This window comes from Protopterus annectens, chromosome 12.part0 (genome assembly GCF_019279795.1).
Source record: "Protopterus annectens isolate FY-2018-M chromosome 12.part0, PAN1.0, whole genome shotgun sequence".
In the NCBI taxonomy this organism is placed as follows: domain Eukaryota; kingdom Metazoa; phylum Chordata; order Ceratodontiformes; family Protopteridae; genus Protopterus; species Protopterus annectens.
This window is the reverse complement of record NC_056746.1, coordinates 552,985,403-553,001,474: the sequence shown is the minus strand read 5'-3', so window position 1 is coordinate 553,001,474 and position 16,072 is coordinate 552,985,403.

The following is a 16,072-nucleotide window of genomic DNA, read 5'->3' as shown; positions in this document are numbered from 1 at the left end:
AATAAGTTGCAATTTACAAATCTAAGTTCTGTAAAATGTGGAAAACAGTGAAAGAAATAGCATTTTAATATATCCTGCATTTCAAATTATATCTTACTGTAGGATTTCATTAAGATTAAGTAACAAAAATTATAAATTCATTTATACAGTATACTCAGAACACAAGCTTGATATAAATTAAATAAACTCACCTTGCATATTAAGTGACTTAATCAGGTCATACAACCACACCACACTACCAGGTTTCCAAAAAAATATACCACTATAACTAGAGAGCCTTAAATTAAATTTTTACGTGGATAAATTTAATTTCTGAAATGGAATTTTATGATATATAGTTCTTCATTTTGTAGCTATATTTGTGTTATACCTGGAGAGCTTTCTCATAGATAATTTCTATGTGGACACATGCTAAGTAAAATAAGTAGGCTAGTAACTCTTATACCTCACAAATGTCTCGTGTTTTAGCATTATACTTCTCAGTCTTTATGTTCAGAGAACTGTACTCCCTTATCGATCTTCTGAAATTTACCTTTGATGGCATCTTTAGGATTGGCCTTCATTTTAGGCTGGGAAATGTCTTAGAAGAACTTAGATAATGCACGTCATCACCCTGATGAAGAAGGAACGTTCTCAATCTTTTATGTACAGGAAACTCACAGTAAAAAAAACAAGTTTGCCACTTCATGACAGAATATTAAACTACCATAAGCCTTGGACAGAACTGAAAAGCAAATGGCCACCATTTTTTATGTTCTGAAAATGCAGCTTTGGTGTTTAGCAAGCTTAAAAAAAAAGTAAAAGATAAAGTAACATGTATTTGTGTGAGACTATGTATGTGCCTGCGTGCGTTTGTTTGTATGTGTCAGAGTAAGCAATAGGGAGATACAGAGACAAAGCACCTCTTTATTTCTTTCACCTGCAACAGGCAGTCTATCAGCACACATTGTCTAAAAAATAAGAAATATGAAACTAATGTTTGCCATTATTGACCAAATGCAATCTTTATTAATTTACCAGCAAATTGAGCAGTCTATAAGGGACAGACACAAATTATGAGGCAAAATTAGGCACATTCTGCAAAGTAAGAGAATGTTAGGAAGCACTGGGGGGTTAGCAATGCCTTGCATTGTATACCATTTTTTTTCATTCATTTGATCATAATAAGACAGCTGAGAAGTATTCAGTCAACATGGTGTTTTTAAATGCTGGGCACATGGGTGTGTGTGTGTGTGTGTGTGTGTGTGTGTGTGTGTGTGTGTGTGTGTGTGTGTGTGTGTGTGTGCATGTGTGTGGGCGTGTATGCGTGTGCGTGTGCGTGTGTGTGTGTGTGTGTGTGTGTGTGTGTGTGTGTGTGTGTGTGTGTGTGTGTGTGTGTGTGTGTGTGTGTGTGTGTGTGTGTGGTGAGGTGGGGGTTTGTATGTATGGAATTATTAAATACTTTCATAATTTATTTTTTGGATGTAAAGTACTTATCTAACAGCAGTTATAAATGCTACAACAAGTTTGAAATATTAGAAGGATGAACTATTTTACATTAAAAACAATGTAAAACATATATAGTAAAAAAAGAAACAAATACAAAACGATCTAACTGATAGCTCATTCTATCAGCACAATTATGCCCTCCAGGCTGGGTATTATCATTACCACTCTATCGTGCATTATTGCTTCCATAAAATACAAATAAGATAATCGTACTATGATAGTCTATAATGCAAGACACATTTTAAAGTTATTTAGGTGAAAGGGATGGTTTACTATCAAAATGTTGGATGGCAGTTGCATGAACTGGGATGGTCAAAAGGCTGTTTTAAAGTTCACGTTATGCCAATCCAGAAAATGTTCGACTTCACAACAATGAATGCTAGTGCATATTCGTTGTTGTGAGGTTGACATTCTGATTGGAGATCGCGGTTTACCTTCATATCGTCAATCACATATGATCGACCGGCCACATCGTCGAACCGTTTCTGTGAAACCAGAGCCGCAAAAAAGTTGAATAAATGTAGAATTTCGACATGTCTAGCCATTCCACACCTCCAATATGTGGAATTCGATATTCAGGACATTCGCACTTCGGTATTCACGGAAACGGGGTCGACCATAGAGAGATCGGCATTATGAAGGTAAACCGGAGATCGCACTACAGTTGGGATCTGGAAATTTACCCTTATCCTCACTGTAGTGCGATCTCAAAGTTAGAATATATAATTAGCAGGGGGTGAGAGGAGGTGCAGCCCCCCACATGGGGGTGCAGTGGGGATTGCCCCCCTGCAAAACAATTTGTAGGTTATCACCAGATGTCAAAGTAAGTTGGGTAATGTCGATAATGTTGAATTTGTGAAAAAACACTCAGCTGGAACAGAGCAGACCACGGAGAATTCCAAGTGTGCAATAAACAAATAAACCAAAGCCTTAGTGTAAAACACGTTTAATTCGACATCATAAGAAACAGTACAAAAAAGACAAGCAACAACTCTTCTATATATATAAATACACAAACCCTGCTAATTAAGTAATTAATACTAATTAATTGAACAATCCAATACTCAATAAAACGCAGAATTATAAAACTAATAAATATTGACATTATGAACTATACTAAAGCCGTTAAAATAAAAACATTAACTTTATATGTTAATACTAAGCACAAATTTTCAGCCTTCTATCTCTCAGAAAGCATTTGATATTAATAGTGTCATTCAAGCCAGGAAAAGTGTCCACCCCCAGTTTCAACTGCCATAAAGTTGCTATCTTTTCCAATTTATTCCTATAATTGCCCCCTCATAATTCTTTCGGCACCTGTTCTAAAATAGTAAACATAAATTTCTTATAGTCAAAAAGAAACAAATACAAAACGATCTAACTGATAGCTCATTCTATCAGCACAATTATGCCCTCCAGGCTGGGTATTATCATTACCACTCTATCGTGCATTATTGCTTCCATAAATATATCTATATAATGCCTCTTTACTGTCCTTCACTTTAATAGAATAAAGATGTTCCTTTACTCTTTTTAGTAGGCTTCTTTCAGTCATGCCTATATAAAAACCTTCCAACAAATGGTCCTTTCAATACAAACCTATATATGGTACAAAAAACACATCTATACATACTTTTATTTTTGTTGGACAAAATCTTAGACAGGGCTGCCAAAGTAGAATCATTTTGTAAATTTTTTTTAAGCTTATAATTATTTTTAAATATAAATTTTGGAGCTTGACAAACCGCTTCAATTAAGTCACTATTGCCTTCGATAATCCGTATTTCATTAAGAAAAAAATACATAGAGGCCATTTCACTCAAGCCTCTAGGATGATTACAGATTATTTGGTTTTTGAAACAGAATTATAATTTATTATTCAAATGTTTTTAGAGAGAGGTTATGAAAAAGAGCTATTATTTACATCAGCTAATGAAATTAGACATGAAACAAATGATTGGTTTCCCCCTATTCTTTACAAATCTTTGAATAAAAATAGTAAATGTGGAGTTGGTTCCAGTTTTATAGTCACATGTTGCCTTGATATGACAGTGAACAATTATGATATTTGTTCAATTATTAGAAACAATTGGAAAATTATCGAAGGCAATGGTGACTTAATTAAACTGATTAATAGACAGACCTTACAGATATACATGCTTATATCTCAACAGCTTACTACAAAACGGCTTGCACATGCTCAGTATTTATACACGTGTGCAAGCCCTTCTTAAAGGTACATACAAACGCACCATAACCCCATTAACTAATCCCTCCAAAAAAACCCACCAAATTTAAATGAAACAAATCAAGTCCAAATTCAATAAGGTGAACCTCATCTGCCCCATACCACATGGGATCCCTATCCTCAAAATCAACATTCCTGCTAGTACTCACCCCCATCCCTTTTAACTGTTTTGCCAACATAAAATTAACATACCTCTGAGCACTCTCAGTTTTAGAAAAATTCTTTGCCTCCCTCCAAACTAACCTGGGAATAATCTCAGACCAAACCAGACAAACTGATCCTCACAAATATTATAAACTAACTGCTTCTTCGGAATCATACCCAAATCATTTTCCCCTAAATGAATCACCAAAATTTGTGGCAATTGCCACTGACTTTCTAACATGGTAAATACCTGAAGTATCCGGCTCCACATCAATGCTCTAATACCATGCCAGGTAACCTTCAATACAAAACATTGCAAACCCAGATTCATGCCATTGTGTCTAACCACAGCCTGGCTAGCTGCCCAGTACAAAAATGAATGACCTAAAATGATAATCATTTCCCCTAAAAAAAAAAAAAAAAAAAAAAAAAATTAACCACAAAATAAATTTACCAAAACATATTTAATATAAGTCAAAAATGCATTAGAAGACCACGCTCCACCCTCTTAATGACTTCAATTGAACTGCCTCCCTTCGCTAGATCAAATGCCCTACCTATCCTTAAAGAATGAGTAGAAATTTTGTCCCCTTCCAAACTAACACTGAGAAGACCTGTTCTCATAATTAAATTAAATTGCTCACCCATTAATGCTCTACCACCTACTAATGTAAAAACTAATCCTTGTATCCTACCTCTTTAGCAGTGCACAGTCTCTTTCCCCATGCCACTGGACACATCCATACTGACCTAGCTTTCCCCAAAACTATAGGTGTCCCTTTCCATTCTTGATCAGTTTTCAGTGATCTCAGCCTAATGTGCACTGCCATTCACAATATAAGCATGTCATCCCACACCAATGAACCCAATAACTCAGACACACGGAAAGCTCCACAATACATCCATACCCTTGCCGTACCCCGCATCACATATTCTTCTGAATGTCCACACACTCTGCTTAAACCCTTTAGCAACATTTTTAAAATCCCTGTAGTCACAGGCCATCTCCTATCCCTAGAAGGGCCTTCCCCTCTACCCCAACCTTTCAAAACTTGCCCAACTGTCCATGACCTAGTCCAATCCTCTAATCTGGCCGATCAAGCAAATACACCAATTGCCACCAAAGCCACCCTCACCAATCATACTGCCTTACCCTGTTTCCTCAGCATGGCTAAATAATGCAGCAATAAACATTCTGACCACATACACTCCTCTTCCTGTAACTGCCGCACAAAACTATCAAAATCACGCAATGCCCTACCATAAACATTCCTTGTGGATACCGCCCATGACTGCAGCACCAACCTGCTGATCACTACTGCCCAATCTGCCAGATCTCATCTGGCACCTCCATGGGATCCTTTGCTGCTGTCGGAGCCATCTGCCGAAACCTGCAAAACTGAAAACAAGACAGGCTGTCAGCTATCTCATTCTTTACCCCAGGCGCATGCACCCCTGTAAAAGAAAAGTTAATCAACAAACTCTGCAACACTAGCTTATGAAAAACCAATAACAATTGAGCTGATTTGGCCATCTTGACCTGCAACACTCTTGCCACTGCAATGTTGTCTGAATTAAACACTACCCTACTACCCCTCAAACGATCCTGCCATACCACTGATGGAGCCCAAATTGGCATAAGCTCCAGAAAGGCAACATACCGTTTCCACTCTTCAGTCCAATGAGGAGGCCATGGTATCAAGAACCATTGCCCTGCAAAAAATGCTCCCATACCCAGACCCCCAGCTGCATCTGTAAACAACTGTAAATCCCCTTGACCTACCCACTATGTCTGCCAAAATGTGATCCCACTAAACTGATGTAAAAACTGTGACCATATAGCTATGTCCTCACTAGCTAACTTACTAACCCGTACCCTACAGTGTTTACTCTTCCCTCCTTTCAATAGAAATGCCACCGACCTACAAAAGTAAGACCAGGATGCACTCCCTGCAAGTAAAATTCATCAAACCCAACAACTCCATCTCCTCTCTCACCCAGTCCTTGATCTTGGACTGCATCCACATGATTTTGTCCTGTAGATGAACCACCTTTTCCCACAGAAAAAGAAATAAACCTTGGCCTGCATCCACATTCAAACCCAAGAAATCTAACACCTTCACTGGACCCTCCAATTTATGTTTAGCCAATGGCACACCCAAAACCTTGCACATCTCCAGAAACTCACACATTGTCACCTGTGCCCCCTCTCTCCCCTCACCCACTAGCAAAAAGCCATCTAAATAATGTACTGCTCTCTGCCCATCCACCCTCTGTTGCCATATCCAATGCAAAGCTGTGCTAAACTTTTCAAAGGTAGAACAAGCCATTGGCATAGCTGTGTCAAAATAGAAACTATCTCACACTGCCATGCCCAGTAATGACCAATCCTCCTCCTGCCCTGGCAGCAGATGAAAGGCCAAATCAATATCTACCTTAACCAGCCAGGGATCCTCAAAACTTCTAATGATGCAGACCACATCATCCAGAGATGCATACGTCACTCTAACCTCCTCCCCTGGGATGAAATCATTAATGGAATTGCCTTCAGGATAAGATAAATGATGCATTAAACAAAATGCACCCAGCCTCTTCTTGGGCACCAAACCCAAAGGTGACACTTTAAATTGGGTAAATTGTGGACAATGAAACAGGCCCAACAATCTACCCACCTGGCATTCCTTCTCAATCAATGCTCTCAGGACATCCTCCCTCCCCTGTACGGATTTCAAATTTTTACCCACCTTACCATCACCCACCAAAGTAGACTTAATCGAAAATCTCCTTGAAAAACCCTCAAACAATTCCCCAGCCACTGCTGCCAGCAGATACTGTGCCAACAACTCCCTCAATACATGTACCTTAATAGGTGAATGGGTCACCTGGACACCCCCTAGTTCCTCTAAATGACATCCCCTTTGGCCACGGAAATTGACCCTGCCACGTGCCTCTTGTAGTCTGTTGGGAGGACCACTCCATCCTCTCCGACCTGGAAAGAAAGACTCCTGGCCCCCAAACTGACTATCACCTCTATCACATTGTGTTGCTGAATGTGCACCCATACACTTAGAAGAAGCAAGGGAGAATCTGCTTCCTGCCTATGAACATCTCCCCACATTAAAAGCCCAACAAACCCCGATGCTCCATTCTGCTGGCTTACACACTCTATTACGCATCCCAAAGCTTTCCATCATGGCAGTCAACCAACTATCAGGATGTCTAACTTCCCAATGTATGGATTTGTCAACAGCCTTCCTTTTATGGAACTTCTAATCATACCAAAGCCACACATTAGCCAGTCATAACCTTTGTGCCTCCCATATAGTCAAAAAATATGCTAGGAATGGAAGAGCCAAGGCACTGTCCCTCACTAACCACACTGCCATATAATATATGAAGCCCAAAACCAAATTTTCTCATGTCCTTTGCCGAAATCTACCCACATGCCTGTAACCTAATTCTTCCGATGCTGCCAAAAGCTCCTTCCTGTTCACCATCTCAGCTTCCATCAAATGCTGTACCCCATCAGCATCAATTAATTCAAAAATATCTACAGACTCCCCTTTCCAAATCTTCTCCATCAACTCAAGCAATACATGAGGAGTTAAAAGGATTGACGCACCCTCCTGCCCTAAGGCCTGTGTCATCAACCAATCCCCCAGCCGCATCCCAAAGTCTGACCCTACCTCATCTAAACAAGGGTCCCCATCCTCTTCCAACATCAATAGGGTACTATCAAAACTGAAATCACAACCTGCTAATGCCTATAAACCCACACTAACGGCAGTGCCTACACCTACATCCTGCAAGACCCTGGGCCCTCAGTTAACTCTGCCTTGCATACCCCCACCCAACCCCAAACAATCACTCCCCACTACTTGTTCTTCCATTTCTACCCCAGCAGAGCCTAATAAATCATTACCTGTTGAGGCTGAAGGTGTTGCCACTGGTGTCTCAACCTCCATTATCCACTCTTCAACAGTCATCGTCTGTCCTGATCTCTTGGCTCTGGATGCTCTTGCACTGGTCCCCATCTGCCGCCTCTTTTTAGTCTTTGGGCCCTGTGTGGAAGTTGTCGCAAACTCATCTGTATCTCCCAAAACAAATCCTCTGCTTGTGCCACGATACTCATCCATTTCTGCCTCATCGCACATGCCTCTGCCAAGGTCTCCACTTCACTACCTGAAAAACAAGTAGACAATTGTAAGCACAAAGGGAAAAAAATAGGTTACCTAATAGACATACTTCTCCACATAGGTTAACTAACAGACATACTTCTCCACCTCTTAACACAAGAAATATGTACAAAACCTACAATAACAGGGGACCAACAAACAGGGGCAGGTGTACCTATTGCACAAAAAAGCTTGGAAAACTGCTAGGATGACATAATTATACTAGTATGCTTTTTTTTTTTTTAAACCTGACAAGTCCCAGGACCCTGGCACTCCAGTCACAGCAACCACCCTTACCAGATAAGCAGCTCCCACCAAGCTGAAAGGAGAAGCCCAAATAACCCTAGTCTTGAATTAGACTTCCGCTGTAAATTATCTTTTTTTTCTCTCTATCTGAATGCCACCAGCATTACCATGCATGTGAGCAATCCCTCTCGGCCAGCAGGAAGCCTACTAACTGCTGCCATGCTGCCCACAACATGACCACCACCAGGGATGAAGCAACACTGCAACTTGCCACAACCACCACCGCTCACTGACCAACCAGAAACCCACTTCATTTTATTTTATTATTTATAATTCATTTTATTTTGTTTTGGCTATAGTATGGCCACTGGTGCACTGTACATGGCAGCCAGCCATTAACAGCCTGTGAAAAGCTGGCAAAAACACCATTATCACCAATGAAAACTGGGGAAACAACCCTAAAAATGGAAAAAAAGACTTGAAACTCCCACAGCTAAGAACTCCGGATGTGAAACCTGACACAGAAAATACTTTTATTTTACATTTGAGTCAGAATCATGCCTTCACATGACTCCCTCATTATTAAGTTGTAGTACAGCAAATGGCTCCCCCAAGGTGCTACACAACTCATGAAAAGCCACACTGACTCCCTCTACCTGCTAACCACCAATGAACATAAAACACAAGCCTTACCTAAAGCTATACAAACCTGAGCACTCAATCCCTCCTAACATGTCAATGGGACGAACAGCTGCACAGCTTCCCTCAGCCCCCTAACCACCAACAAACACAAATCATCTTCAGAATGCCCCTGAAAGCCGCTCTGCCTCCCCAACCCACAGTCCAACAACGAGTACCGGAAAAACATAAATCACATTGCATCACCACAACCACCGGTGAGTACCAACCTACAGAAATGACAGGGCTATCTTATTACCAACATTAACTATTACACAGACTGAGCTACTGAGTCATTCCAAACCTCCCCCAGTGTACTATAGCCTCGCTGCCTTCCATTACCTACAAGCCCTAGGTTCTCTACATCAAACAATCACTCTCCCTGAATCAGAAGAAGAGAAAAAAAAAACCTTCTGTACACTTACATCCTCTATCTCCTTCCTTGTAAAACCAGTAACTGAGCTTACCTTCTTGCCTGTGTAACCACCCAAGGCCTACCTTACTCCCCTCAGGTTGCCTGGGACATGCTCCTGCTTCAACAAGATCGCACCAAATGTGACTCCCAACAACCAAAAACCCACCTCAAAAGCTTATAGGACCCACCCCCAAACCTTACCTCACTTCCTGCCTTAGCCTCCAACCTGTTTAACCCTTTCTTGCCCACTCCCTTCAAGCTCACTTACTACCACCTTACCTACTTCTTTCTTACATCCCAGCCCCCCACCCTTAAAGATGTCCCATGACAACTTTCTTCTGTTCCAAACTTCATTTATCAAGGGCACCAGAACTTGTCAGAGATTTGGGATGCAGAGCTAGGCTTTAAATGGTCTTTGTGGTCATTAGTCTAGTACACACCTTTGAACGTATGACCCTACAATGACACACTACCAGACTAATTTTTCAAAATTACAATTTGGTGTCTTGTCTGAGCAGAAAGCTCTGAGATCAGAAGGCTATTGGTTCCTTTCCTATCACAGGTGACTGGATTTATGTTATGTAGTATTAGGGAAGGTTTAAACATGTGAGTGTGCCATCCTTTAGCGGAGAAGTTAAACAGAGAGTCTGTCTGCCTGACATGTTGGTATCTTAGGTAAATGTAAAAGATCCCATATCTCTTATTGGTAAAAGAATAGGGGAAGTTCATCTGTGACCTGGCCAAGTTTCTCCACAGTCAGTATGAATATCACCTTGTGTCTTCCCTGAAAAGAGGCTGCTGGCCTGATGGGAATAACCTGGTCAGCAAAGGGTAAATATAATAAATAAATACTGTGCACACAGGTGTTAGGTAAGCTGTTTGTACATAATTATAAGTCTTGCACAATCCATAACATGCAAGGATGGGCCGGGGAAGGGTAGAACTCTCAGGAAACCATGTCTTGGAGTGGAAGCTATGTGTGACAATAAACTAAACAGCATTTCCAGGCAGTGTGGAGGACCTGACTAAGAGCACTGCCATGAACTTACGGTGACTATATTGGAAAAAAATGTAAAGCATGTTACTGGGAAGAAATCCATCCATCCATAACCCCCTTTTCCCATTTATACACATGGGGTTCAGGGTATCACTTCAGCAATAGCAATCATCTAGAGCCAAGGTTTACACCACCTGGTTGCTATATCTGCCATGGTAGTTCATTCATACCACACACTAGCATGCCCACTCAATCGTATGGCCAATTTTTAGTGTCCAATTCACGTACAGCATGTCTTTGGAATGGAGGAAAGCAGAGCACCCTGCACAAACACAGGAAGGACATGCAGACTCTGAACAGAAGGCATCCCAGCTGAGAATCAAACCAGGGAACCTCTTGCTGTGAGATGACAATGCTATCCACTGCACTAATGTGCCACAGTGTCCTGGAATGACTTGGTATAATATGCATGACACAGGAAGTATAGCAGAATGCTGTATTACATGTGACCAGACCCTGTAATAGTAAACTGAATGGATGTTAGAAAACAGTGGGTCAGAGATATCACAAGTCTCCACTTACTATTAGGTGTGAAAGCATTTGTATATTCTGTGAAATTAAGGATCCTTACCCTGTTTGCTTCTCCATGTGTAACATGGAAAAATACTAAGCTGTGCCTTTGTTTCATCAAGTGTGAATGAAGCCTCTCCTGAAATGTGCAGTTATGTCACTTCCTTTTAACAGGATGTGAAGCCTATTACTACCCTTAACATGACCTTGAGTCATCATATTGACCGCAAAACCAGGTTCATAACAACTGGGGTAAGTCTTGTTATGGTATTTTTAAGCATACTTGAGTTGATTTTAACACTTTTTCTCTGCAATGCGAATCTTTCAGTTGGACATAAGAAGATAGTTTCACCCCGGAGACAGGAAAGTAAACTGACTTTTTGAGTCTTATTGCTGGGGCCCAAGTTTGCTTTGGATTGCTTGTGTGATCTTTTGTGCTTTGTTGTGTTTTTCTGAGTTGCTTTAAACTAAGCTGGTCTACTGTTGTTTGTGACTTTAAACTAACCCTCTCAGGCTCCAGATAGCAGAATCAGGAAAAAATCACAATAAAATCAGAGACAATCAGTCAGTTACCAAGATGGTAATGAAGATGTATAAAAATGCTCAAACCTGGTATCATAAATAAATCCTAAAGCGAGTAAATTAGCTACAATGTACTGGTCCCCAAGCCTGATGGGCCTATAAAATTTGCATAAACTTCAGTAAATTAAATAGTGTATTAAAACTGATCCATATTCTATGGTCTGAGTGGACGAACTGATCTAATAATTGAGCAAGGCTTTGTTTCTGTCTACTTTGAATCTATCAAAGAATAATAGCAAATTCCACTAGCACAAAAGCTTAGGAACGGCAGCATTTTCCACAACAGATGGAATCTTCCATTAAAGAGTCCTGCCTTTTGGTCAACGTGGACACTTGCAACATTCCAGAGGGTTACAGCTACAATTTTTAGATTCCATACCATATAATCAGTGCAGCATGACATATGCCCACTCTTCAGTATATGTAACAGGCAGAGGGATGTTGACTCCACACGCTAAGAAAACTGAAGCAGTACAAAACAGGCTCATGCTAGCCATTATGGAACAGGTTAAAACTTTTCTTTAGGTTTATCTACTAATTACCATAAAAGTAGTCTTAATTTTCTTCCATGACTTGTCTTCTGATAGACTTGTCCAAGGGTAAGAGTTCCTTGATGGTTAAGTGGACAATAGAAGAGGAACACACCTTTCAGAAGATAAAACACATACAATATTCTAAATCAGTACTAGCAACTTACTCCAGACTTTTCCAATCAATTGCAATGCATACAGATGCCTCTGGAGTATGCAGTAGCCGTAGACACAGTTTTATTTCAGGCTATAGATGAGTATGAGCATCCCATCTGTCACATAAACAGAAAATTCAGCACATATGAAAGATGCTGTTTAAAAACATATAAAAAATACCTAGCCATAAAAAGGCATTTTCCACTCTAATGCACTATTTATTGGAAAGGAAATTTGTGTTAATCACTGGCTGGACTGAGACCCTACATCCCTATTCTTTTACAGTTCATTAAGAACCATACCATATGGACTTGAATACGGAAGGAATGAGCTGGGTTTACATCCTGTCTGAGAGTACTGGAACTATTGTTCTTTGTGCACATGAAGAATAGTGACTGCTCAGGCAGTGACTACTTTTTGTGGTGTTTTTGTCTGCCCTGTTAGCTTGGATTGCCTTTAGTAAGTTATATGACCTGAAAGGGGAAACAGATTCTCAAGAAGCAGGCAGGAAGGCAAATTAGAGACAGTCAACTCTCCATGACCACTATTAAGGAGCAGCTGCCTCTAGGAGTAAATAATGGCAACTACCTTTTAAGAGTCATGTTGCTGACCTCTGATTCTAAACAGTGTTCTAATGAGAAGTCTTCAGAATGTTATATATGAATGATAAAGGCACTCTGGATAGTGTCCATCAACTTGAATCCATCCATCTTTTTCAATCTTTTCTTTTAAATTGTAATGCCTTTTGAATCCAAATAAAGGTTTATTGCTCACTTTCTTCTTGTACCTCAGAGTCAGTCTCTAACACTTTCCAGATGTTCTTAATAATTTTTTATAGCATTACTCTGAAAACCATATTTGAGCAAGCTGAGGGATGTTATCATGGAAGGAAAGGTACTAAGAAATGTGGAGCATGTAGGCAATATCATTTCTCATATGAAGCGGAGGTTGTTGACTTACCGAGCACAAAATATATTTTTCACTTTCAACAGGGATTTAATTGTAAAATTGCAGGGGAAGTTTACCTAGCATTTTGTGATTTCTGTTATTCTTTTTACATAAGAATGACTAAGCATCCCCTTAAGAGATGGATTTATGAGCATTATTATGATGTAAATAGCAAGAAGGAGACAAATGCCCTATATAGTCTTCGTACTAACTATGGAGGAAACAAACATATTATTTTTATGTATTAGAACAAGTAATAAAACACTCAAGAGTAGGACACTGGGAACACAGACTGGAATACAGGGAATTATTATTGCAGGTGAGATTAGATGCAAGTGAGAAGCCATAGTTAAATGATGCTGTTTCCTTAGTTTGTTGAAGCTGAGGGCAGTGAAGTTATAATTTATTTCATTACTATTTAATCTACATTTTTATATATTATATTTTTTAAACACAAATTTCAGTTTTTTTATGTGTTTTATTTCAGATTGGTTTTAAACTAGAAAAGTTTTATGTACAATGTTAACATATGTTATTTCATCATGTTGTTAATACTGGTGTGAGTAATGGTGGTTTGATTTAATTAATTATGTAAATGTCTTGATATTGATTAGTCTTTCAATAATGGCTTAATAGATTGGTATAATATAAAGTGCTGGTGAGGAAGTGATTCTTTTAGTTCTGATGAAGTCCTAATGTTAGGGGATGAAAGTGCTTAACCTTTTGTTAAAATAAACTTGTTAAACATACTGGCTCGAATCACGGAATGCTCCATTAGCAAAGTTCATTGTGGTTATTTGTGCTCTTTCTTGGATGGCCTTTTTGTATGCCTGGATCACAGTACAGTGGAAATTGGGAGTATACCTTTCTCCACCATTGTGTCATCTCAGAGTTGTTATATATAAAGTTGTGGGAGTGTGAGGGTGGTGTAGCCCTTCATGTGGAGGTTGTAAGGTTCTCCCCTCTGTATAAAAGTTGGTAAATGTATTTGTGTATTTGTTAGTGTTTGTACTGTGGTGTGTTATTGTCTGTGTATCTGTGATGTTAAACTGTGTGTGTGAGTGTGCATGTGTATGAGTGATCTGTGGTTATGGTATGGAGCGTTTGTGTATTCACTTGCTTTTAAAGTGAAAGTGCAGTACATAAGGATTGCCTAGTAGTGTGTGATAGATATTGCTTACAGTTTCTTCTTTTTGAGCACCTGTGTTGAAATCATTGCTCATTTAAACAACATACATTTACATGTGGAACTTTCACGTAGCAAACACATCCGGTCTCTCATAAAGTAGTATCTATTATGTAATATACTACAAAACAAGCTAACTTTGTCAATAATGAAACCAAAACGTAGCAGCATACAAAATGGAAAATGAGCAATTTACTTGGGATTCAAACAGTGCTGAGTCCTTCAACCAAATAATGCCCTGGTCAGATAACTCCAAATCTCCATTACCAGGACTTCTACTGACAATCACAAGTCCTCAACTTTTACTTCCATCTCACTGTCAAATACGCATCTTTAGTTTGTCTCTCATTTTCTAACACTGTTCTAGACTTATCTTGAATCTAAGTTTAGTGACTTTATCTGTTATACCAGTTTTACCCTGTCTTTAAAAAGGCACCTGTGCAGCTGACTTTTATTAAATGAATCACAAGTAATGTGGATTAAAGGGACCCTATTTCTCTGCTTAAATATGTTTCCCTCTATAATGACCCCATCCCTACTTTCACATTTGTTAAACATTCTCCCAGTGGAACCATACGACTATATTACAAGCATGCACACATATGCTCACAAACACACACACACACACACACACACACACACACACACACACACACACACACACACACACACACAAGCACACATGTATGTTCACACACAGACACACATATATGCTCACACACACATATACAAATATATATATATATATATATATATATATATATATATATATATATATATATATGTATATATATATATATATATTTATGCATATACACATGCATATATATGGGTTTACTATCAAAATCTTAAATGCAGATTCTCTGTATATGGGAATATTGAATAGCAGATGGCTGATTCCTGAGTTGCTGACCATTAAAGATTGATAGTTCATATCAGTGAATGCCACTGTGCATTCTCTGATATGAACTCAATGTAATGAATAGAGACTGTAGTATAGCGTGGATTGGGGTATTTATCACTTTCCTCTCTGCATTGTGATCTCAGAGTTGGAATATATAGTCAACAGGGGGTGTTGGGGGGCACAGCCCCCCACAAAAGGGTGCAGGGGGGCATGCCCCCCCATGCAAAAATGTGTTGTGAACTGTAGGAGTTATACTTACCTGAGCTCCTATATGGACATCACGTTCAATATTTGTGGAGAATGTTGAATATGATGAATTTTTTCAGCAGATTCCACATTTTCACCTACTTAGCATGCAGAGATTCGACATTGCCGTTCCATAGGTTCATAGGTTCATACTAGGCTATCTGCCCGAGGGCATTTACAAACCCCTTTAGTTTGGGGAACTATGCCCATTATTTTGCTGTGCCTCTGTCGAGCAGTGCCACTGAGGTAATCCCTGGGGTATATCTGTGATCTCCCATCCATTGGTCAAGATTCCTCTTGAACAAGGCCAGTGAGGTGCTCTGCCTCACATATACCGGGATTTTGTTCCACAGCATAGGGAGTCTTTGGGTGATGAATCTATCCCTCCAGCACGTCCTATTAATAGCCATGTCGAGGTTTAAGTCTCCCGCCCTTGTGGCTCTGATGGATCTAGATTTTTTGAGGTGAAGCATGTTCATCAAATCTGGGTTTGACATGGCCTTGTATGTCAGGCACAGGTCACCTCTGAACTGAATAGAGCTGGAGTTCTTTCAGTCGG